Below are 25,098 nucleotides of genomic sequence, written 5' to 3'. Positions count from 1 at the left end.
TCACACTTTATCAGTACTTTATGCAGCTTATGTTCAAATATTATTAGCAGTTGTTCTACAAAGTGGCAGGAGAAGTGGAGGGAAGCAGTTGAGGGATGAGTGAAAAAGGTCTGTAAGTCATCAAGGGAGGAGATTAGGTGTAAAAAAGGAAATTTGATATGAGGTCAGATTGTCTTACAGTACTTTTCAACTGGCTTGAAGGGCTAGTGTTGAAGGTTTTAAGATGCTATTTGTGAGAATGAGGAGGACATAGAGGAGGAAGGAGTTGATGGAGAGAAGCTGTGTGGCTGTTGGAAGCTGTTGATACATTTGTCCCCCTGTAACATAGAAAAGAGGCAGGGGAAGACAGGGAGTAGATAAGATATGGGACAGCTAATGGGATAGGATGAGGAGGATAGAGCTTAATGCAAATAGGAGATAGGAGTGACAGAGAGGGGTCAGAATGTGGCACATTAAAACTTGAGCGAAGAAATTTAAAAAGTGGGAGAAGCAAATAAGAAATAATAGTACTGCTATGGGAGCTTGAGGTGAAGAAACTAGATAAGAAGAGATGAGAGAGGTGAGAAGAGGGAGAGAATATGTCACACACTAAACTGAAGCAAACAGAAGAAAAAACACACAAACCGAAACCAAACCAAACCGAAACAAAACAAACCACACACACACACACACACACACACACACACACACACACAGGCTAGAAACAAAAACAAAAGCAAAGCAGCAAAACACAGAAATAGCCATTCCAGCAAGAGAATATATATGTGATTCACATGTGACCATTTGGCCAAAAAGTCTGGCTGTTCACACCATTCCCTTCTCACATTGATCATCGAGTAATTATATGCAGTCATAGCAACATCACCTCTGTCCTTTCCACTGCACAACTGAAGCTCACTCCATGTCAGGACTGCATTCTGCCAACTTTCAGGCAGTCTGGTGCTGTCTCTGGGCTTGGATTAGGAACTCCTACTTACCCTCCCAGGCATGAAGGTGGAATGGCAATTTCACTAGCAAGCAAGAGACTGGATAGTTATGGGCCTGCTCCCATTCATGCAAGGTCCTCAGGGATCTGTGAATGCTGTCACACACTGGCTAGGGAGTCTGTAGGACATAGTAGTAGCTGGCATGGAATTGGCATTCACTTTCAGACAGAAGTGCACACCTTTGCACCGTTTATGCTCTCTCTGCCCAAGGTGGGATTGGGTTCCCTTACCCTTGGTGGGTGTTGATGAGAGTCCTGATATACACAGAATCAGGTCCAGGAGTTCTGTCTCCACAACACTCATTCCTTCTCCCTGCCTCAGGCCTTTTAGAATGCTCTCAGAATGGCTGCTTCACACATGGACAGAGGGCTGGGCCAGCTCCATTTCCCTCCTGCAATGATCTAGTTATTAAATTTGTTCTACATATGTCATCTTTTGAATTAATATTCCAATTCAGGATGTAAGACTATCTTCTACTACTACAGAGCACTTGTGGCTTCAGTGTGTCCTCTCTGAGCACATCTGATGTGACTCTTCATCTAGTTAGCCAGGTTAGAATCCTCCAAACTAAAGCTTCAGTTTTATATTATAACTATGTGTAATAAGTACTCTGAAGTACATTGGGGTCCACTGGAGAAGCATGCATCTGGAAACATCTATGTCAAATTAGCATTGCAAATTTGTTTGGAAACAACAAATACCTCTGAGATCTTTTAGTGATTTTGCTATTCTTCACACACACAAAACTATTTACTTCTTAGGCACAAATAGAGAGATCTATTTTTCTATTCTATTATATGAGATGGTTCCCCAACTGTCCTTTCAACCAAGTTAGAATTTTAAAAATCATTCTTATTTTCTCCCTTAACATTCAATCAGTCATTAAAGTCAGTAGTCCTGTTTTATGTCTTCCTTGTCCAATGTCACTACCTTGGTCCAGGCCATTACTGTCTCTTACTAAGCTTATTATGTAAATTGCCCTTTCCTGAGCTCCCATTTCCAGTCTTTGTCTATGTTGAATTATTTACCAAAGAGATATTTATAAAGCATCACAATTATTTTCTGGCTTTAAACTGGTTCACAGCTCTCTGCTATCTTCATGATTACACAAAATTCCTTAGCATAGTGGACAGAGGCTTTCATGATCCATGTTATGACTTGTGTTTCAATGTCCCCCCAAAGCCTTGTGCAGTCATAGATGAGGATTTTTCAGAGGTGGCTGAATCAAGAGTGTGTGATGCTGGAATTAAGGGAATGTGATTAGTAAATCAGTACACTGATTGGGTTGGCACTGCCCCAATCCTGGTAGCCTGTTAGATTATAAAAGGGGCATAGAAAGGCTGCTAAGGCCCCTTGCTTACTTTCTACCTTCTTCTCACCATGAACTATTCTTCCTCTGCAGTGCCCCTCTGCCATGTCACCCTGCCTTGGAGCCAGCCAATAATGGACTGAAACCTCTACAAACTGTGAGCCAAATAAACCTTTCCTCCCTTAACTTTGGATGTCAGGCATTTTGTCTCAGGAACAAGAAAAGTAACTAAGACAGAATTTATGTTAAGATTTAGGTTAAGAATCAAGAGTGAAGAGGCCAGCAGAATGATTTATAACATCGTGAACTTGGCCAGAAAAGAAGCTTCAGTAAAGTTGCAGCCTACAAAGATGGAACAGAGGAGAAATTAGAGTAAGATAAAGCCAAGTATTGCAGAAGAAGACAACAGAAAAGATGGCCTGAAGACATCAAAACAACCAGCAGGACTTCAGCCTTTGCAACCTCAAGCCTCAGTGTTGCACAGATGAAGAGCGCCACAGAGCACCATGTTCCAGAATGGTGGCACCCTAGAGAATTTGTTGCTAGGGATTGGGTTCAGAGTGCTCAGCAGTCCAGGCACTCGACCCCTATAGCCAAGAGAGAAAGAAGCCTGGCTACTGCTCCAGCTGGTGGAAGACCTTGGCATCATTCCCATGATGGTTTTAACTGCACGTAGAATTTAAGAGTTGCAGGGTCAGGAAGGCTTCCACACAGATTTCAGAAGAAGGCCTGGGCGGCCAGGCAGTGTGCCCTTGAAAGGGCAGTGTGTGAAGCTCTGAGTGTGAAGCTGAAGGTGCAGTTGAGACCCCAGAAGTTTGGAGAAGCCAGGAACATGGATTGTCTGAGAAAAACTGCAAGGAGGGAGTAGAGCCAGCCGAAGAGAGAAGCCATGGGAGCTACAACCACCAGCAGTGCCATAGGAATGGGGCCATCCATGCCGTTTGGAGTTTATATCTTGCCACATATTGCCACAGATGCTTGACTTAGAACTGCAGGACTTAATGTTTACCCTGTTGGATTTTGCTGCTTTAGTCCCCTTCCTGTCTTTCCCCCTATTTGTACCTTTTGGAATGGTAATATTTATCTTGTGCCATTGTGTGTTGAAAGTGTTTAACTTTCTTTTAATTTGCATAAGGGCTCACAACTAAGAGTTTGCCTTAAATCTCAGAGAAGGCTTTGGACTTAATTTGTCAGTAATGCTGAAACTTTTAGGACTTTGGCAGCTCTTGGAGATGGACTAAAAGTCTTTTGGATAAAGGAATATGCATGAGTTTTTGGGAAGGCAGGGGTAGAATATTATGGTTTATGTCTAGATGCCCCCCCGCCAAAGCCTCATGCTGTCATAGCAGGGGCTTTTTCAGAAGTGGCTGAATCTAGAGTGTGTGATTCGGGGATTAAAGGTATGTGATTACTAAATCAGTCCACTGATTAGGTTGGCACTGCCCTAATCCTAGTAGCCTAGATAGAATATAAAAGGGGCAGAAAAAGGCTGCTAAGGCTTCTTGCTTGCTTTGCTACCTTCTGCCTACCATGAACTGGTTCTCCTCTATGATGCCACCCTGCCTTGGAGCCAGCTGATAATGGCTCTACAAACTGAGAGCTAAATAAACCTTTTCCCCTTTAACTTTGGATGTCTGGTATTTTGTCTCAAAAATGAGAGAAAAGTAACTATGACAATCCACCATTGACTTTTCTCAGTTTCAACTTGGGTCCCTTCCCCTCTGCTTCATCTTCTTCAAATTATTTTCAGCTCCCTAATTGCACCATGTTTCCTTCCTTCCTTCCTTCCTTCCTTCCTTCCTTCCTTCCTTCTTTCCTTCCCTCTCTCCCCAATTCCCTCCCTCCCTCTTTCATTTAGGCCTTTCCTCTGCCTTTCTTTGAATCTTCCCTCCTTTCCTCCCTCCCCATATTTCTCTTCCCTTTCCTCCTTCTATGTGAAAATGATATCACCTCTACCATGATGGCCCCTGTTCTCCATCCTTAGCTGGAAAAATTGACACTTATCATGATGTTATCTCAAGCACCTGATCATAAAGCAGTTTACTCACTACCTTCAAAATGGTATTATAAAAACATTAGTATCACACCCCAAAGTTGTGGGGCTCTATTCTAAATTATAGTATCCCTGGGTGAGTTCATAATTTTTGGATGCTTTTTCACTCTATATTTTTATTGTTGTTTTCTTCATCTATCTCTACCACACAACTTTGAACTTCTTTGGAGCAGGGATTATGTTTTGGAAATTTTATGATCACTAGTCTAATTAAGTATGTGTAATGTATTTGGAGAACAATAAATACTTAAGAAGCATAGAACTTTTCATTTATTTTATTGCTAAGGGATTAAGTTTGGTCATTTGGAAGTAATCATAAGTTTAAATAGTTCTTGATGAAATTACACTAAAATAAATATGACTATGTAAAATGTTAAGCATCTTTGCTTTAAGGCCTTTATAGAGAAGACATACACACTCACATGCATACTCATGCACAAGTCTGGAAAGTATTGTTCCAGTAAATGTAAAAAATATATGGAGCTTGTCTTTATAGCTGCAGAACTCTAGTGGGCCAAATTTGATTACTTTAAACATTATTGAAGTTCTCCACCATTTCCAGAGGGTTACTAAACACTCATTTTGGTAGTACAAGGATCTATGAGTTTTTGGTTTGCTGTCTTTTGTTGTTTTAGAGGAAAGTTTGGATAGCTTGCAGAGAGACTGCTAACCAATGCAGTTTGAAACTAATCACAGCTCATGCCATGGTATTTGTCCTTCCCTTCCCTTGTCCCTGTAGATCATGGTGCAGCCCTTTGACATTACATTTCCTGAATTATAATAGAGTTATGGCTTTCTTCTCCACTGGAAACACCAGCTCATTGACAGCACAAATTTCCTCAACTTTTTAAACTTTCATGTCTCGTCCAGAGCCTGGGGCTTATGAGATATCCCAAGGTGGGTTTTGGTGGTTTTGGATAAGTGAGTGAAATTCCTGGTTTGCATGAAATAATGTGATGATCTGTAGTATAATTACAGATTTTCACTTCATTATGAAAAGAGCACCTAATAATACAAGCTTAGCGATTTGTTTTGTCTGTTTGGATTAGTAAACCCTGCAAGGAAAAGACAGGGACAGGTTTAGTGTCTTGATATACTGGGACACTTCTACCACCTTAAAACAAAATTACATGTATTGACTTTTGAAATAAATAATACATCACTTGTATCACATCAACATTCTACTAAATGTCCATGTTATCATATTTTATTAAATAAAATCTGTTTCTATTAGGGTTCTTTAGAGTAAAAGAATGAATAGAACCATAATATGATAAAGTATGAGAACATAAACACATAAATGTATTTATAACCAAGGAGGAAATACTAATACCAATTCTAGTCATTTATAATCATCTTTATAACTGATCTTATTACTAAATCTTAGATTTATACTTAGGTACATCCACTATACACTCTGTATTCCTTTTCCCTTTAGCAAGGATGGCAGCTTGTTGCATTTATTCATTTGTTGGTATGAACCAAAATTCATTCCTGAAGGGGCTGGTCTGTTGTACTGCTACTTGGATTGGGTTGTTGTCTATTAACCTTAATTGCATGGTGTGGTAATCATAGAAGCGTCCTAAGATATCTCCTATACTCTAGAACACTCTTTCTTACCTGCGCTATGAAGTCGTGGTCCAGCATGCCCCTCATGATCTGGGTCAAACACCCAGTCTGCCTAGACACACTTTTCTTTGCTTTTTGATTTAGAAACATGAGGAATCCAAAGTGGCAGGGTGACAGTCTTAACTTCCAGCTGATGGAATCATTGTTTGTTTTTTTTCCCCCCTTGGTAGTGTGTATTTCTCCTGTTAGAACTAAGACCTATGAGCTAACACAGGGTAAGTTGGTGAGAATAAGAAACAACCATTTTCCAGTGGATCATTACAATCAATTACGAGTGGTGTAACCACTGTTTTCACTCCTTCATTTCTGACTGTATGAAGCTTGGCTATGACAGCAAGAGCATCATGTATTGGAAACTAATTCAGCGCATATACAGCCTTGCAGACAACCTTGCCCCAGCCCAGAAAGGTATTGTCACCTAGCTGGCAATGTAACTGAGTTTTTAAAACATCATTCCATTGTTCTATCGATTCAAATGCTTCAGAGTACTTGTGAACATGTTAAGACCAGTTTTGAAGTGTTTGGACTGTGATAAGAAAATATTATAAACTGGATAGATTTTAAACTATAAAAATGTACTTCTCACATATCTGGTGGCTGAGAGCCCAAACAATAGCATATTTGAAGTCTGGGTGAGAGCAAGCTTTATGGATCATAGATAGAAGCATCTTGTGACTTCGTATGATTGAAAGGCAAGACAGCTAGCTTTTAGGTAGCTCTTTTACACGGGCTCTGATCCTGTTCATGTGTGTCCCACCTTCATGACCCAGTCATTTGCCCAGAATGCCATCATATTAGCAGTTTAGTCTTAGTATTTGAATTGGATATGGGGCCGGGGCATTAAGACACCAATGAATTCTGTGCATGTGGGCACATTGCTGTACATCTTCTGTTATATAAAATTAGTTCTGTAATCTGAGTATTATGGGTGGTATTTTGATGTCCTCCCAAAGCCTCATGCGTCGTAGGTGGGGCTTTTTCTGATGTGGGTGAATCTAGAGTGTGTGATGTTAGGTTTAAGGGTGTGTGATTACTAAACCACTACACAAGTATTTTCTCAGCAACTTGAGAAAAGTAACTAACACTTTGAACAATGCTATGTCAAACTCAGTGGCCCTGGGTAAGATGTTTTAGTCCGTGGGTTGGAATTTTGGTAAAAGTACTGTACGTAGAGGAGAAATTCATACCTAGAGTAATTGTCTTTTCCAGTAAGAGCAGAGCATTGCCCTTTCTATGATGGAAGGGATCTGATGGAATCAACCTGCACAGGCCAAACAGGAGACTTGAATGGGAACATGGAGGGGGTCACTGCCCTGTAGTCTTTCAAGGCCATGGTGGTGACACTGATCTCTGAGATCCCACTAGGAATGTGGTATTGCTTTTTGGTTTATTATGTAGAAAAAGTTCTGTTGGCTTCCACAGTAGCCCTCACTTCACAGGTCAGGAAACTATAGTAGGGGTTTACCAGTTGCTAAGAGTTTCTATTCAAATTATGCATCTGAAGTGAGAAAACAACCACAGGATGGGTTTGGGGACCCAAGGATCTACCATGAGGTGGGTCTGTGGCACACTTTCATTGATTATCTAACCTCCATAAATCTCCACTCTGATCTGTGACCACTGTGAAGTTCTAAGCCTCCTGGAATTAGTAGCAGTTCAGAGCCAATGTCTAGTGTCTCCAAATGCTCTCATTATTCTTTTTTCTATAGCACATAGTTGCCCTTGGAAAATTCCTTAAGTCTCTTTGCAGAAGACTGAGATAAATATTAACAATAGAAAGTTTTGGAACTATTTCAGGGTCCTTCCTCCAAGGGTATTCGGCCCTCCCCTTATTTAAAAGTCTCTGAGCTTGAAAACGATTCACATCTGGGGATTGGTTGAGGAGCCATATTTCCTGTTTCTGTGATCTAAGTTAGAGCTTTGTCCGTTTGACCTGTAACTTTCCCTCAATCCAGAGTACAGAAAAATCCATTAGCTTCCTATCTGGTTTCTTTCTGGGAACACCAAGATCAACTATGCAGCACCATAGATCTGAACAAGTCAGAATATACCACTTGCTGCTTTGATTCTGCTCTCCATTCCAGTAACCACAGTTGCTGTGTCTCCATTTGGAGGCACTTGCTCCTACCGTTCCTGAGTTCTAATGACCTGTACTCTTAATTGCATTTAGGTTTGCTAGATGGGTGGCTGCAGTTCCCCTTATAAAGTCTGGTCTACAGAAAATAAGCTTTGAAAGATGCCAGAGCTACCCTTTACAAATTTATTGTAAGCTGTTGGCTCACATAATTATGGAGGCTGAGTAGTTTCATGATCTTCCTCCTGTAAGCTAGAGACCTAGGAAAGTATGATGGTTGATTGATTGTTTCAACTTGAGTAAGAGAAGCTCAACTAAATTGGCTTAGCAATTCCATACCCTAGGGTGGGTTGTCAACTGGATGGTATAAAGGGGAAATGAAGAAGGATGGATCTGCTTCTGTTTCTTCGGAGGAGCTCCAGCTTTTGCCTTCACCTTGGACATCATCTCCTGGCTTCCAGTGCAGACTCCTTAACTTCCAGTGTGGATCCTTTAGCCTTCCAGCATAACTCTTCAGCCTCCATCACAGACCCATTGGCCTCCTGATATGGACTCAGCAGCAACACTGCAGTGAGCTCCAGACCTTCGAATGGATCTCTCAGATCTCCACTGTGAAGACAGACCTTCTGCACTCTTCCATATCTGACTCTATGGGTAGCCATTGTAAGCCAATCTTGTAAATTCTTATATATTTGTATATCTTGTGTTATACCTGTTTCTCTAGTAAACACTGACTGATACAGAAGGCCAGTGGTGAGTGCCAGAGGACTGCTGGTGTAGATTCCATGCAGTCTGAAGTCCTGAGAAAAAGGAGAACCAGTGGAAGATTGATGTCCCAGCTCAAGTGGTCAGGCAGAGGGAGAGCATGTCTATCTCCTCCCCTTTCTGTTCTGTTGGGCAATTAATGCAGTGGAGAGGGACATCTGTTTTATTCAGTACCCAATTCAAATGCCAATCTCTTCTAGTACTCACAGAAAATCCCAGAAATAATGTTTAATCAAATATGTAGGCATGCCATGGCCCAGCCAAATTAACAAACAAAATTAACCATCAGCGTATTTCTTCAGCCATCCAGTCCATTTGTGAGCATTGAACTCTTAAGTTGATGTTTGGATTATGTTCTAGTGAAAATTGTAACATGGGAAAAAATTTCCTTTGGTTGATGACTATTTAACTGTATTTCATAATATTCAAAATGCTTTCAAAAATGAAACAATGTTTTATATTCTTTCTTAGATAATTTATGGAATATATCATGTTGATTCAGTTGGTACGAAAAAGTGAGTTCCATGAGGATATCATCTGGTATTTTCTAAGCACATGGGAAACATACTCCTGGAAGCGATTAGCAAGTGAGTTGTGGTTGAACTGTGCACGCCCCAAATAAACAGTATGTTGAAGTCCTAATTGCCAGTGCCTCAGTCTGTGACTGCTTTGAAAGAGTGTCTCCACAGAAGTAATGTCATCAAGGTAGGGTGACTAGGGTGGGCCCTAATCCAAAGTGACTGGCATCCTTATAAAAGGAAATGCAGATGTACTGCAGACCCCACCTAGGAGCAAAGAGTATTCCTTACCTGCATTCCCTACCTGGGATACACTTTATTAGATTTCTGGGGCTGCTGCAACAAATTACCATAAAAGGAGGTAGGGATTAGGCAATATTTTCTCACACTTGCACTTTTAGAAGTCCAAGATCAAGGTGTTGGCATAGGTGGGTACTTCTGAGGGCTGTGAGGGCATCTCAGATATTCTGCATCTCTCTCCCAGCTTGTGGGGCTTTGCTGGTAATTTTTAGTTTGTTATTTTGTAGGTGCATCACTCCAACCTCTGTCTCCATATGATGTTCTTCCCTGTGTGTATGCTCAGGTCCTGTGGGTGCAGGTGCCAAGAATAATTATGTGCAAACTTTGCTTTGTTTTTGAGGCATATCTAAGTGAGAGAAATGAGAGAGAGAGAGAGAGAGAGAGAGAGAGAGAGAGAGAGAGAGAGAGAGAGAGAGAGAGAGAGAGAGAGAGATGAGCCCAGTAAGCCTATGACAGCTGAGTAAGTATAGGAGAGCCATCAACGGAGATGGTGATCTATGGACATATTCTAGACCACTCTGCTGTCTAAGAAAGGCTCAGTTTGCCAAGGCCATTGCTCTACCTTCAGGCCAAAATCTGCCATGAGGGATACTTAGATCATCCAGGAACAGGGCAGCTTTAGTGTCTCTGCCACCTCCCTTCTGTCTGTGAGCAGCTGTGGGAGGCATGTCCTTGGTCACACTCAGAGATGGACTTCCAAATATGACCAGAGGGGCCCTTCATTAATTCCACTGTCTGACTGGGGAGGTCTGAAGCATTCTTCTTCTATGGATGCTTCTAATGGGATTGAAAAACTGATGCAGAATACAATCTTTGAAAATAATGCACCAAATGTAAATCCTCCAGAATGGAAAAAATCCAGTAATCTAGAGTATATGATTCTGAATCAATATAAATATCAATAGAAATCAGTCCTAACATGGAAGTGCACAATGAAGTGGAAGCGTCTATTGCTTGTGAGGCATTGTGGTGACAGAACCTGGGGGTTGGGGAGAGTAAGTTGCTCTGCTTGGCTCCACACCAACATGAAGATAACAATGACCCCCATCTTTAACAATGGTTCCAAGTTTACACTGGTTTGGGGGTTGGGATCACCACCCCAGTTAACTGGAAGAAGACACCACAGAGAGCTCTGTGTGGGAGATTTCTATGGTTGTGGTCTTCAAGCAGCACATGTTTATTTTGCTCCCTTTCCACTGGTTAAGATTCAGTCATTTGATGCTTCCCACATGCGAAGTAGGCTGCCAAGTGTACTGAAGCTGTGTGCCCCGGAAAAGACGAGAACATATCTGGGTGTGCAGCTGGCCATCAGTCCCACACCTGGCGGTGATCAGATATCAGTATTGATTGTCAAAGAGAAAGAATCCAAAAGAATGACTCAAATTCTCAGTTCATATCCAGCTGTTTGACATTATGCAAATTCATAAAATAGTCATTGGCTAATGCTTTCAGGATTAAATATACGTACAATGTATGGATATACTTTACTACAAAGTAAATAAGGTAAACAAATTAAGCATATACTAAGGGAATTATTATAATTCTGTTTCATAACTGAATAATTTCCCCCCAGGTTTTGTGAATAAAAAAATGCAATTAAGTACTCTAGAAATAGAACTACAGATGGTCCCAATGAAAATGTATGGAGGTGGATAAATCCGACATGTTGAATCAGTCCTATAAATAAATTCCTTTTTGGTTTTGTTTTAAAGCCTTTTAAGAGTGTATTTTCAGGCTCATCTTTGCTACTGAAGTGTATGCACTCACAGGCTAGTAATAAGAAAGTTATAGAAGACCAAAGTGATACAGATGATAAATTTAAAAGTAGAAAAGGGATTTAGAAAGTTAGGAATAAGTCAGGACTAATTATCCAAATGCTAAATATTAATAATACTTTAGAGGACAACAATACTAATCACACCTGAGTGATTCTCAAGTTCACAGTGTGCCTTGTTGACTGCTCACTGGCTCCTGTCCCATCCTTGCCTGACAGGACTGTGCCTGAGGCCGATCTTGCCTCCTGCAAGCAGCCCCACCTCTTCCCAGGCAGCCCTGGGACCATTGCAAAAGGAACTGGGCCTAACAATACCGGGTGTGCTCCCCGTCCCGGGTGGACCTGGATTGGAATGTCAGCTGTACTACTTAGGATCTATGCAGCCTGGGAAATTTACACATTTTTACCCTCTCTAAACTAGTTTATTTATAAAATGAGAATGACAATGCCTACTCCCAGAGTTGGTGTATGGAATGAATAAGATAATCTGTCTATGCTGTTTATCAAAAACCTGACATTTAGTTACTGCTCAATCATGTTACATATTATTGCTATTATTATTAATACTAATACATATATGTGTATGTGTGTGTGTGTGTGTGTGTGTGTGTGTGTTTGGTAACACCTTCAGTTCTACTAGTTAGTGGCATTCCAAAGCATTCTTAGTTAGGGATGAAATATTTGAACATTAACTGTATATCCCTTAAGATAAGAGATTGGTGCTTCTGTTTAGACAAGGAGGAAGCTTAGCCTTCACAGGCCTCCTAGGTTTTGTCCTTTGCCCCCCACCATGTGATATGCATATTTTGAAATAAGAATCTATCTGTCCATTTATGTAGTACATTTAACATGAGTCCAGCTTAAAAATGTTCACATTTAACAAAAAAGAAATGCTGCCCTATGCAAATATTTTCTCTGCATCACTGAGTATTCATTTTTTTCATTTGACTGTTTTTCTTTTCATTTGCTACCATGTGCCAGGGTATTGTAGTAGGTATTGATAATTCAGTAAAGACAGAAACTATCTGTGTTTTCAGAGTGTATACTCAAGCAGTCTATGAGCTAAGATAACCATATTTAAGTGGAATATATTATGTCTGAAATTTCTCATTCTTTCAGCAAGTAATCAGTCATGGAGCATCTATATACCAGTGGTGGTAAACCTATGGCATATGTGCCACAGTGGGCTGTTTGTATCGCTGAAAACTCTGAATGGCTTGGCATCACTGATCCACACGCTATATCTACTGTTGCCTAGGCTGGCATAAAATAAGGGTCAGTACAAAAATCTACTACTATCTTCTGGACCCATCCTAGAAAAAGCCCAATTTTTTACCCACATGCAGTAGAATTCAATATATACAGAATATCAACTGTACAGATATAGGAAATTGGAGAAATGGGAGTAGGAACATTGCTTCAACAGATTCCTCTGCTAAACCACAGAGTCCTGCAGTCATCTTTGTTCTCATTTCTCCCTGTCATCACCATTCTCCTACTTCATGGGATTTAGGGTGAAAATGTCAGTGTCAGACTCTTTCCAATTCAATACATCCCCAACCATTTTGGTTTACTGGAGCAGCAGTCTCTACAAAGTGAATGCTACCATGGAAATGCTGCTTACATACCACCCTCTAAACCTTGAATAGCTAGAAAACAGCCTCATCTCCTGGATTATCCCTTTTGAAGACAGCAAGTAACAAAAGCTCTTTTGTGGATGTCTTTTAAGCATGAAGAAAAGAAGAAGTCCCTGATTATTATGCAACTTGGATGATGACTCATTATAATTAATTAAATGGAGACATCACTCTCAAAGAAAAATTGTTGAGAGTTTCAATGAATTAGGACCTAGCTGCTCTTAAGATAGACCTGGTTTTGATTACTTTAAAAGGTAGAATCATGTAAATGAAGAATGCTCTATTCATAGTATTTTCAAATGACATGAAACGTTAAAAGACATACCTCTGAATAATCACAAGCTTTCCATTGCAACTTGAAACATTTGTTTATATAATTCTAAACTATGAAAATTTAGATTTTGTCTGTGTAAGAAATAACTTAAGAGTTTCAATTTATCTCATTCTAATTTTTTTTGGCAGTTCTGAGTGTTATGTCTTATGTCTGCATGCCCCCTCCAAAGCCTCATGCACTCATAGGTGGGGCTTTCTTGAGGTGGCTGGATCTAGCATGTGTGATGCTGGAATTAAGTATGTGATCCTGGGATCAAGGTTGTATGATCACTAAATTAGTCCATTGAAAGGTTTGGCATACTTCTGGGTGTGGATAATGGAAGGCCCACCCTGTTCGTGAGTGTTATCTGCCCTAAAGGCCTGTGATCTGAATAGAATTTAAGGCATAGAAAAGAGGGCTGCTAGAGTTGCCTGTCATTGGTTGCTGCTTGGTACTTCACTGCTTTGCTGCCTGCTACCTGCCATGGACTGTTTCTTCTCTGCAATGCCCCTCTGCCATGACACTCTGTCTTGGAGCCAGCTGTGAAGTGAAACCTCTATCAACTGTCAGCTGAGATAAACCTTTCTTCCTTTAACTTTGGGTGTCTGGTATTTTGTCTCAGCAATGTGAAAATTAACCAAGACACTGGGGATTGAACCCAGAGCCTCATACTAGGCTATAGTCTCAGCCCTTCATTTTTGATTTTTTGAAAACAGGGTCTAATTAAATTACTAAGTTTCCTAGGCTGGGCTGAGCATGGTGGTCCTCCTGCCTCAGACTCTCAGAGTTCTGGGATTACAGGCATGTTCCTTCCTCTATGTTCAGCTACCTAATTCTCTTTTACTGTACATTTTCTATAAAATTCAAATTGGAGGAAATCAGCAAGAAAACATTGTGGGTGTCCACTTATTTTTGATTTCTGGAATTTCACTCATAGAAAAAATAACGTATTTTGAATAAATTGGAACATTAGTGATATCACATGTTAAATTATGGCACAGGACCACTGTTAGTTTTCCGAATCTGGTCTTGTATTCATATTAAGAATGTGTATTTTTGCAACAATGCTATGATTATTGTGTGTATGCAAATGCTCTTTGATTCAAGTTGACAGCAAATTAGTGCAACAGATCCATGACACAAATGACTACATCTCCTCACACTCTTTTTAAAAAAAAATCTTGTTAGAATTGGCAAACAACTGCTCTCGTGTACTATAATTGTGCTGAATTATTCATTTTTGTTAAAGAAATCTAAGATTAAATACAGATGACCTTTTATTTCATTCTTTCTAATTTATAAAGTGTCAGACCTCATTGGTAGGTCCAAGATGAGATGACAGCACGGTTGGTGAACATCACTGACAGGTCTGAGGGGTCAGGGACATCGTGTTTCTGTTAATGATTTCACCTCTTGCACTGTGTTCTCACCAAAGGAAACTAGCTTTCAACTTGATGTATGTGAGGGAGGGAGGAAGGAAATAACTCAACCTAAGCTCTAAAAAACAAAACCATAGGCTCTGCTTAGCACTCAGCAGAGAAAGGTGCTGTTGGTGTCTTCATGGGTGTGCAGTAGACCAGCTCTGGTTGGGGTTTTCTCGACCACTCACTTTCAGGCAGCCTTTCCTTCACACCAGGATGAACTCTTCTTGGTGTCTTTAAGAATTTTTAAAGAGGAATTCCGAAAGTAGCATATGTTTCTTTTCATAATCATTTAGAGAGAAACAAATGGAAGACAATGCCACTCTTTAAGGGAGTGACTTAAATTAGCCGTGCTGAATAGACTTTAGTGATGCTCAAGAAAGTAGACAAGGAAAGGGATTAAATTTTCCTTTTCTTTAAATTCAGCAGGGAAAAAACTCCTATATTCGTGAAATGTTTCTTAACATTGATCTCACATAAAAAGCTTCTTCCTCGGGCCATTAGTTTTTAAGTGGTAAATGAGTTAAGAAATAGAAAAAATATATATATCTAAGTACAAATAAACATGTAAATACATACATTACATAGGTATAAACATGTACTATACATATGTCCATGATCACACACTCATCCCTCTAGGTTTGTCATCATTTCCTTTACATTCCACTCCTGCGCCATATGTGAACTGTAGCAGCAGCAGGAGCAACAGCACAGTCATTAATTCATCTAGTACATCTCCTTGCTGAAGCTAAGTTGTTCTCTATGCTATCTTTCTCAGTCATTTCCTCTGTTTGTGTTTAAATCACTCAATCATAGTTACTTGGAGGATCTGCCTTTAAAAGTGGTCCATAGGCTGGCATGTTAGTATATGAAGATTTTCAAAATACCTAATCTACATTTTCTTTTATTCAATTTTATGCTGCTGTTTCTAGTTATTCCTTATTCCTAGTACTGTAAACTAATTTTTCCCATGATCATTGCCTTTATATCTACTAAGAGAAGCTATAGTTATAAGATCAAGCTATTTGTCATTATTCTGTTCATTGTTGATTGCATTGTTTCATTTTAAAACACCCTCCTGGCCTTTTAATCATGCTTTCAGGTTTGGCTAAGCTATTCACTTTCTTACAAATTATTGTTTTTCAATTAATTTATTCATATTACATGTTAAAAGTCAGCTTTATTTTAGAAATCTTTTGGGTCAGAAAGCCACATATATTTCAGTGGTTGTGGTTTGTGAGGAGATGAGGGTTAAGTTTTACTTAGACCTTTATTCTTTACTATAGCAAGTATAGGAACAAGGTACATAAGGAGAGAATTACTGATTGAATCAAAATTTGCCCTTGCAAAGAGAAGGTCTATGGAAAACAGGATTTTTATTCAGAATAGTATAGATCAAATCCATTCATTCCTGAAAAACTGTCCCTTTGATTAAAACCATTTAGATTGGTTCCCACATTGGATGGTCTTTCATTGCTATACTGAGTAATACTTTAGTACAGGAGTTTTTGTGTATGATTGCTGCTGTCATTTAGATCTAAAGTGTCCCCCCAAAGTCTCATGTGCTTGGAAGGTGACAGGATCATGGGGTCCCATACTCAGTAGTGGATCCATCCATGGGTGAGCTTAGTAGCTGAAGTGCTCTGTGGAGGGCCTGGTTGGGCCTGAGCCACTGGGGTTGTGATGTGGAAGGGTGCATTCTCCTCCCAGATTTCTCTTTTCTCTCTGTGCCTCCTAGATGTGTGCGGTGAGCAGCTGTCCTCTGCAGGCCGTTCCAACACACCATTCTGCCTTGGAGCCAGGCAACATTCGACTGAACCCACTGGACACTGTGAGTCAAGTAAGCCTGTCCTCCTTTACATTGTGAGTGCTGGGTATTGCATCCCAAGGATGGCAAAGTGGCTAATACATCATATCTCAGCAATTTTTTACATCAGTGCTCATCGCAAGGTTCTTATGTAGTTTTGGGCAGTGCAGCTCAGAATAAGAATGAAAGGTAAAATTGTGGGCACACCAAAATTTAAAAGGACTTCTGGGACCCAGAAATAGGTGACTTTTCTAATTTTTTTTGGTTTTTGTTTTTTGGTACCGGGAATCAAACTCAGGACGTTGTGCTTTCAAGGCAGGCAGCGACATCACTGAGCTAATTCCCCAGCCATAGCTTTCTACTTTTTTCTTTAGCTGAATTCTCAAATGCAGATGTATTTTGGGATTATATGTTTAGTTGAACCAAACATTATGCTGAAATTCCATGGTAAGAGGAATGGAGTGATAATTCTTAAGAAATATTTCTGTTTATGACTGATGGCATTACCCCAACCCCTGTGTTGCCTAAAGTTGTTAGGGAAATTTTTATTCTACCAGAACTTGCTTGTCCCTTTAGGGAGAAATTTTCAGCTTGTGGATATTTTGAACTTGTGGCATGTGTCTGAGCATATTACAAGTCCTTTGTGAATATTATTACTAAGCCCATCTCAGTGCTAAATAATGAAGTTTCCATTACAGTTTTAATGTTTAATTTGGATAAGATAGAACATAAATCTCTACAGCAGTTAATAAATTAATCCAGTTTTCACCCCATTGGTATGCGGTACGTTTAAATACTATTGTAGAGGATGTAAAAACACACCCACCGCAACCTCATATTGAGACCAAGGCTTTCATTCCTCTAGGTCTGGATAGTTGGAGGCTTAGCTCTCCAAACTCTGTCCTGTTTGGAACTTGGTTTCAGTTGAAGATAGCTACAATGCCAAAAGTTCTCTCCCCAGTCTGGAGACAGCTTATATTTTAATGACTGACCAATGTTGCATTTTAAAGGCACAGCCCTTTGTCCCAGAGTAGGATAACTTTCAAATCTCATCATAGCTGAAGGTTCAGCTGAGGCCTTTGTTGTGATTGTGTGACACTGTAACTCCCCTTTTTACCCAATGAAGATTATTCCATCCAGGGACATGTGATGATTTGGACATGTGAGCATTTCCCAATAAAGTTCCTGCATTCAAATTTGTGTCTTGCAGTTTATTTTCCTGGTTCATTTTCTCCAGGGGAAATTCAACCTGCAACAGCTACCTTGATTTTTTCTTTCTGTGTAAGGATGAAATAACTGACACATAAATGCTGAATATCAAGATAGAATCTATATATATTTAGTATATTTATAGCCCTCTTAGAAGGTATGTTGAAATGCATCTCTAAGAATATCAAGCCAAGATGTCAGAAACTTACACTGTGGCTTCCTGTAGAATTTAAGTGGTTTAAGATAATGCCTTTTATTTTCACCAGTGATTAATATAATACAGACCAGTTTTAATTTACTACAAAGCTGTTACTGTAGCTCTAGGTGATTATATTCTTTCTGTTTTTTTGTAAATACAACTTTATTTATTTATTTATTTATTTATTTATTTATTGGTACTGGGGATCGAACTCGGGTCCTTGCGCTTGTGCAGCAGGTGGTGAAAACACTGAGCTAAATCCCCGGCCCTAAATACAACTTTAGTTGAAAAGTCTTCACCAAGAACTAAAAGTGAATATTTATTTCCTTTATATACCAATTTGTTTCATATTCCTAATCTAGAATACAGGCAGACTTTTAGTTCTCTGTGAAAAAAGATGAGTAAATATAGAAAGAAAACACAAAACTCTACATTTCTTAACCTGAAGCATGGAGACTCTGGAAGCAGAGTCAAGGCCATGACATTATATATCAACCACTGTAACCCTCAAAACAGCACAAGCCACAACTTTCTGCTTTATTAAGACAGAATATACACAAATCTTAATGCAGCGTGGCAATGATGAAGATGAGAGACATAAGAGTTGAGGGCATGTTCTCAAGCTAAATTAATACAGAAAAATTCTACAGAAAACCTGATCACTTAAGACATACAACTTTCTTATGATTTTCCTGTAGATTTCTTGCTCTGTGATGTGTTCTTCAGTTTTTAGTGGCTTTGTTCTCATCTCAGGGAAGGAGGTGGTGCCTAATAAGGGAGTGTTTTTCAATCTCCTGTACAAGCAAACTTCCAGGGAGAGACTGGAAGAGGCTGGGTAGAGTGGAGAAGGCTCAGGGTAGGTCTTCCTTGCTCTCTGCCTTGGGTGGGGTCTGAGAACCAGCTGTTCTCCTCTGTGGCTCCAGTCCCATCTGCTGCTGCTCCACTCTGGCTCAGGTGGCCCTGTCCACCCCCCTTCCTTCCGGTGTTCTTCCAATGGTAGCTGATTTCTGGTTGGCTTCACAGCCCTCATAATTCTCTGCTCTTTTCCGTAATGCTTTGCTCTTTTCTGTTGTGCATGCAGGAGTCTCTATTTTAACTCATCTGATCTAAATACGTAAAATCGTACTGCCATACCTAGAGGACCAAAAGTGTCTTGAGCATTCTGTTCTGTTGCAACCATAATACATCCCTGGTAAATACAAATTGTCTTTATGCCATATGGGGAAAAATCCCTAAAATTATACACATGCTATAGCACAGAAAAGTATGCTTAGCAGGGATGTGTAACTTGTCTATGATCACATATGGTTATAGTTTTTTAATTTTTTTGTACAGGGAATTGAACTAAGAATCTCATGCTGGTTATGGTTTTAATGTGTCCCTGAAAATTTCATGAGTTGTAAAACTAATTCCCAAATTCATATGTTGATGGTCTTTGGTTTTGGAGACAATTAGATTAGACCAGATAAGGTGGTCTTTATAGCTGCTTTGTAGGAAGGGCTAGGGATCTGAGCCTGTGCTGGCTCTGTCTTGTCAGGCTACACCCTCCTTCTGCTGTGTGGCAAGCTGGCCCTCATCAGAGGAGGAGCAGAGACAGAGGCCAGTATCGTGCCCTCAGACTTCTGAGCCTCTAGAACTGTGAGTCAGATAACTTTGTATACTTCCTGTCTTGCTTATTTTGTTATAGCAACAAAAACCAGATGAATACAAATAAATATCTAATGCATAGTATATATGAGGACAGCAGCTTCTGCACTCAGACTACCTGGATAGAATTCTGACTGCAACTCTTATTACATAGGCACAGTACTCAACCAACCTGTGCTTAATTTTCTCAGCTATAGGATAGAGATTTGTCAGTATCTACTTTGAAAGAGAGCTGTGATGATTATATAAATTAATAAATGTTCAGTTTTACATGCATAGTATATTCTCAATAAAATATCACTATCATTATTACCCATGTGGCTTCAGTATTGTGTTTAACTACTTCAAAAACATGTTATATTAATTACTTTCTGGGTGAAAAACCCAGTGTCTGTTTGGAAAAGCAAGATTTGCAAATGTATGACATGACATAATTTTGAACAATAATTTTTAATTTCATTAAAAGTCTGGTCCTCTACTCATGATTATCAGAATAATTTAGAAAAGAAAGATTAATTTCTTTTGTAGGACAGTCAAAAGTGCCATAATGGCCTAAGGCACCAAATTATTGCAAACCATCATCCTGCAATTAAAATGGCCAGAACTGACCTACTCTTTATTAAACATTAATCTTTGGCTTCCTCTAAATGCACCAGCGAGTTCAAGGTCTGGATATGTATGACTCATGCAAGCTCTGTGCCATTACACTATTTTATAGAAGAAAACTATTCTTCATTTCCCTGAGGCTGACAGGAGATTCTTTTTATAATTTGAAAATTGGCAGCTCAAAGTATATTTAAATGAAAGATGCTAGCTTTTCATAAAGATTATCTAGATGGTAGAAACATTGTTTTCACCATTGAAGTAACTATACAGAAAACAGTGTAGTCTGTAAATGCCATGAATATCTATTCAAATTTTATATACAATATTACTAGCATTTTTCTCTCTGTGAAGAGATGATGAAGCCGACACAGCTTTTTATCAGAACATCTGTGTCTCACTTCTTGGGGACTGATGGCTGCTGGGCATCCTGGAGGGTTAAAGCAGCAGTTGTCTGTGGGCTTTGCTGTGGCCCTTTGGGCTACATTCCCACACTGCCACAGAACTTCAGAATAGCTGTACTAATAATTACAACTTTAATAGTTACTGTTTATGAAATCACACTGAGTTAAGGACTATACTGAGCCTTACAGATCATTTTATATGACCACAATACAATTTACAAAATAGGTCATATTATTATAATTACCATTTTACAAAAGAAAAAGATGACCATCATTACTGGACTAAAAGCTTATAGTCATCATGGCAAAAGTAGAATCAAGTCTATCACCAGATCCTAAAATGTTGGTCCTATACTGTGCTGTCCCTGCCTAACCCATCTTAACTTTACTTATTTATGGAATATTTGTCTAAGTGGTAGAAATTTAAGCATTCAAGTTGATATTCAGTCAGAGGAATTCCTTAGAAAAATTGACTCCTGCCTGTTCAGAAGCCTAACTACTGAAAATTTTAATTATTCAGAATAAAATAATCTTATGTATTAATTTCGATATCTAGGGCTTCTGTATAAAAGCATTTTCAAACTTGGGAAAATGTTTTACATTTTCCAAGATGTTGAGATATGACAGAATCTAATATTTTTAAAGCAAAGACTACACTGTAATTTTCTCCACATGCCTGAAGTACAAGCCTAAAAGATGCAGACAGAAATGAAATCAAAGGATCATCTGAGTAGAAAATCTTGTGCCAAGCAAAACTTCAGCTCAAGTAAATGAATGGCTGGTCTATCTGCCTTTTCTTTGAAGTTTTGATCTAAGGAATAACAACAAGAAAAAGCCACCAAGGGGAAAAAAATACTTCCTTCAATGAGAGAAAAACTAAATCTGAATTAGGTAATTTTCTCTTTCCTACATATCTCAAAGTAGCAACTTTAGGACAGAAGTACAGTTAAGGGACAGAGTTACATCTAGGTGCTTAAAGGACAACAGAGGAAAATCCAGTTTAAAAATAGACTCATGTCAAAGGAAGTATCCCTTGACTGGCTCATGACACCCATCTGATCAAACACTGTGATCATCAGTGCACCCCAGGGCAAACTCATTGTATATTTCCTTCAGTAAGGCAGAGAGATGTCTGGAATTATTTAGAAATAGCCTCCTTAAGAGACCGTGAGGTGTCCTGCCTATGGGAAGAATGCTAATCACTCTTTTTGGGAAATTTACTAACATGATACATGTAAATGGGATTCAGTTTACTGAATTGTGTGAACATTTCAGACAGACAGAAACTTGTAAACCATCTGGGGCTTAGTTATCTTGAAGGAAAGCTAGTGGTATATATTCCTTTTATTTGTCAGATCTTTATTGAGTAGTATGATTGATAATATGAGGGTAGCTTAAAACTTATAATTTAGCAGAATAAGTAGGTTTTCCGGAAATATGAAGGCAAATTGGAAATTTAGGTACAGAGGTGAGAACAAGAAAAGAGAATGGAGCAGTAATTAAGTGTCCAGCAATTTCCTGAGTGATCTACACTAAACTCACCTGGAGTATTTGCTAAAAATGTCACATCCCAAGTGAATCATATCCAGTGACAACAGGAGGCAGAGATTTGCATTTGTAATAGGAATACCTAGCCTGTGGTTTTTGGTTTTTTAAAGAAATATTTAGAAGAAGTGGGAACTATTGCTATAAATAATGGAAGTATATGGACTCAAGCAACAGAATTTCACAATCCGTTTTACATTTACACAAGATATTCTGGTGGCCCGTAGAGGGTAAGAGGAAAGAAAATGATGGAAAGTCATTTCAAAGACAGATGCTCTGATCTGTACCTTCCTTTCTTCAGCCAATCTGCTTCAACCTGGCTTTTGTTTCTGAGCTCTCTCTTGTCTACCAAAGATCTTTAGCTTACCAAATTGTTAATTCTCAACCTCCATCTCAGCAGCATTTTAAAAACAATAACCACCCATCTAAAACATTGACTTGTTTTGGCTCCAAAGAGACGACTATGCATTCATTTTCCTCCATCTCTCTGCTACTTTTTTGGATTCTCTAGAATCTGGACTTTTTTCTCTTTATATACTTACTCCTTGAAATAGTAGCTTTAAATTATCATCCATATGATGAGATTTTTCCATATCTACCAAAACACTATCCTTTTTCTGTTTACTTGAAACTAATATGTTTGACTGTTTACTCAAAATTTCCACTTTGACATCTAGTGGGAATCCCGAATGTTTTATATTTAGAAGGGGGATCCCCTAACCTCACCTTGGTCTTCCCTTAGTTTTAAGCATCTTGGGTAAGGAAACCTCACTGTATTTGACTTTATCAAGTCAAATATCCAGTAATCACCCTTATTTCCTTTGATTCTTTCACATTTTATGGTTGATCTGTTTGGAAGCCCAATGGAACTTTCGTTAAACTATGTCCTGAATTAGATGACTTTTTATCAAGCTAGTTCCAGTTGCCAGCATCATCTCTCACCAATTACAGCTATTACAGCAACATGTCTTACCTATTACAATAGTAATAATCTTCTAACTGATCTCCCTGCCTTTGCTTTTGCCCTATATACTAAGCGTTCCATAGTTGTTTTGAGTGATCTTTAAGAACATAAATCAGAAAATGTCTGTCCTTGAAATCCTCCAAAACCTACCATATTGAAAATAAAACCCAAACTTCTTATCAAGGTCACAGTGTCCTACATGTCTCTTAGCAGTGTCTCCTACACTTAGAGGATGCTTGACGTTGCTTCACTGCAGTGGTCTTCTTGTTGAACACCTCCAACTTGCTCTTCTCTAGACACTAACATTGATGGCTACCTCGAGGTGGTGAGGTAGAGCTATCAGTATGTCTTTCTGTCTCATTTGATTCTAATCTCTGCTCAAATAAAATTTACTTTGTCCTTTCATGACCACTTTAACAGTTCTGTCTTCTGTGTTACTCTATATTTCTCTATCATGCTTTATTTTTATTTATTACATTATTACTATTTAACATTGTATCATATAGGTGTTTGCATGCTTATATATTAGCTTCCTTTCCTATAAAAAGATAAGGACCATAGGAGTAAATGCTTTTCTTGTTCATTTTTTTTTTAATCCCTTTTGCCTGGAATTGCTGTGGATATACAAGACAGACAAGGAATGTTTGTTAACTGAATAGATCTTTTGTAAGTATGTAAAACGTTGAAACCTTAACAATGGCATAGTGAATAAGAGTGATGAGAAAAGAATGATTTTGCTTTGTGAAATGAAAATTAAATTTTACTAATATTATATCATATTATACTTTATGGTAAAAAGTGAAGCACTAGAAACCATATGAGAAGTGCTAGCACATCTGTTATAGAAATGATAACACAAAGAACAAGATGGTTGATCTAGCCAAAAAAGCGAGACATCATCAGCAGAGCCAGGTTTAAAGGGTTCTTGGAAGTGGCACTCATGGAAAGAAACCGGAGATGAAAGAAAAGACGAACAGAGAAGAGTTCAGCAGATATTTGGGGCATGGTGAGTGACATGAAAAATTACGAGGACTTGGGAAAAATGCAAGGTAAGTCTGAAGGGTAGAAAAACAGCCACATCTCAGGCTACTTGTACCCTTGAAGGCCTTACATAAATTATTAAGGATCAATCTTAAGTAAAGATTGGGAGACATTGAAGAATTTGAAGCAGAGAGGGAGAATCCACAGGGGACATGTTTTTTCTCCACCACAAAACTGAGTAAATCTGAAGAGTGCTAAAGAACTTGAGCAGAATCCCAACTCCAGCCATGGTTGCTGAAGTGAGACAGATAGTGTCCCTCTCTACTCCTGGCAGACAAAGCAAGGATGTGGAGTTGGAATTCTGAGAATTGGGTCCTTCTGCTGGGCACTTTGAGTACTAAGGGAACAAAGAGTCCTCCTGGTTGAAGTGGGGAAGGCTCTGGTGCTCTGGTGGGGATTTCCATGTGCCACAGCTCAGAGTAATTGAGTGCTGATTGCAGTGCAGTGGTGGGGCATTCTCCATGCGTGAGCTGGAAAAGGACTTTTGAGCTTTCTGCATTTTGGGGTGTGAAACTGGGTGTTGCCATTAACACACTGGGAGAGAGTTAGGAATGGAATTCTATGATGTCTAAAGATCAATTTTTGTGAAGATTTTAAGTTTTCCGGTTGTTAATTTGTATGTATAATAATTAACTTTACAAGCACTTATAAGATAAATAAGTAAATTTGATACTGGCCAAATGAAGGGGGTGGATGGAAAGGGGGAAAAAGAATTGAGATGTGTTATGTACATGCACTAATTCCCCAGAATGAATGCAATCATTATGCACTACGAACATGGACTAATAAAATTAAATATAGTTTTGTAATATTTGCTGATAGGAAAAGATGTTTTTAAATGGTATCCTAGTGATTCCAACAAGTGATCCTCTGAAATTTTAGAAGGAAGTTTTATTATAT

The sequence above is a fragment of the Heterocephalus glaber genome, unplaced genomic scaffold, assembly GCF_053883595.1.
Source record: "Heterocephalus glaber isolate CG9 unplaced genomic scaffold, H.glaber_assembly_v1.0 deba00001454, whole genome shotgun sequence".
In the NCBI taxonomy this organism is placed as follows: Eukaryota; Metazoa; Chordata; class Mammalia; order Rodentia; family Bathyergidae; genus Heterocephalus; species Heterocephalus glaber.
This window is presented reverse-complemented; position numbering follows the sequence as displayed.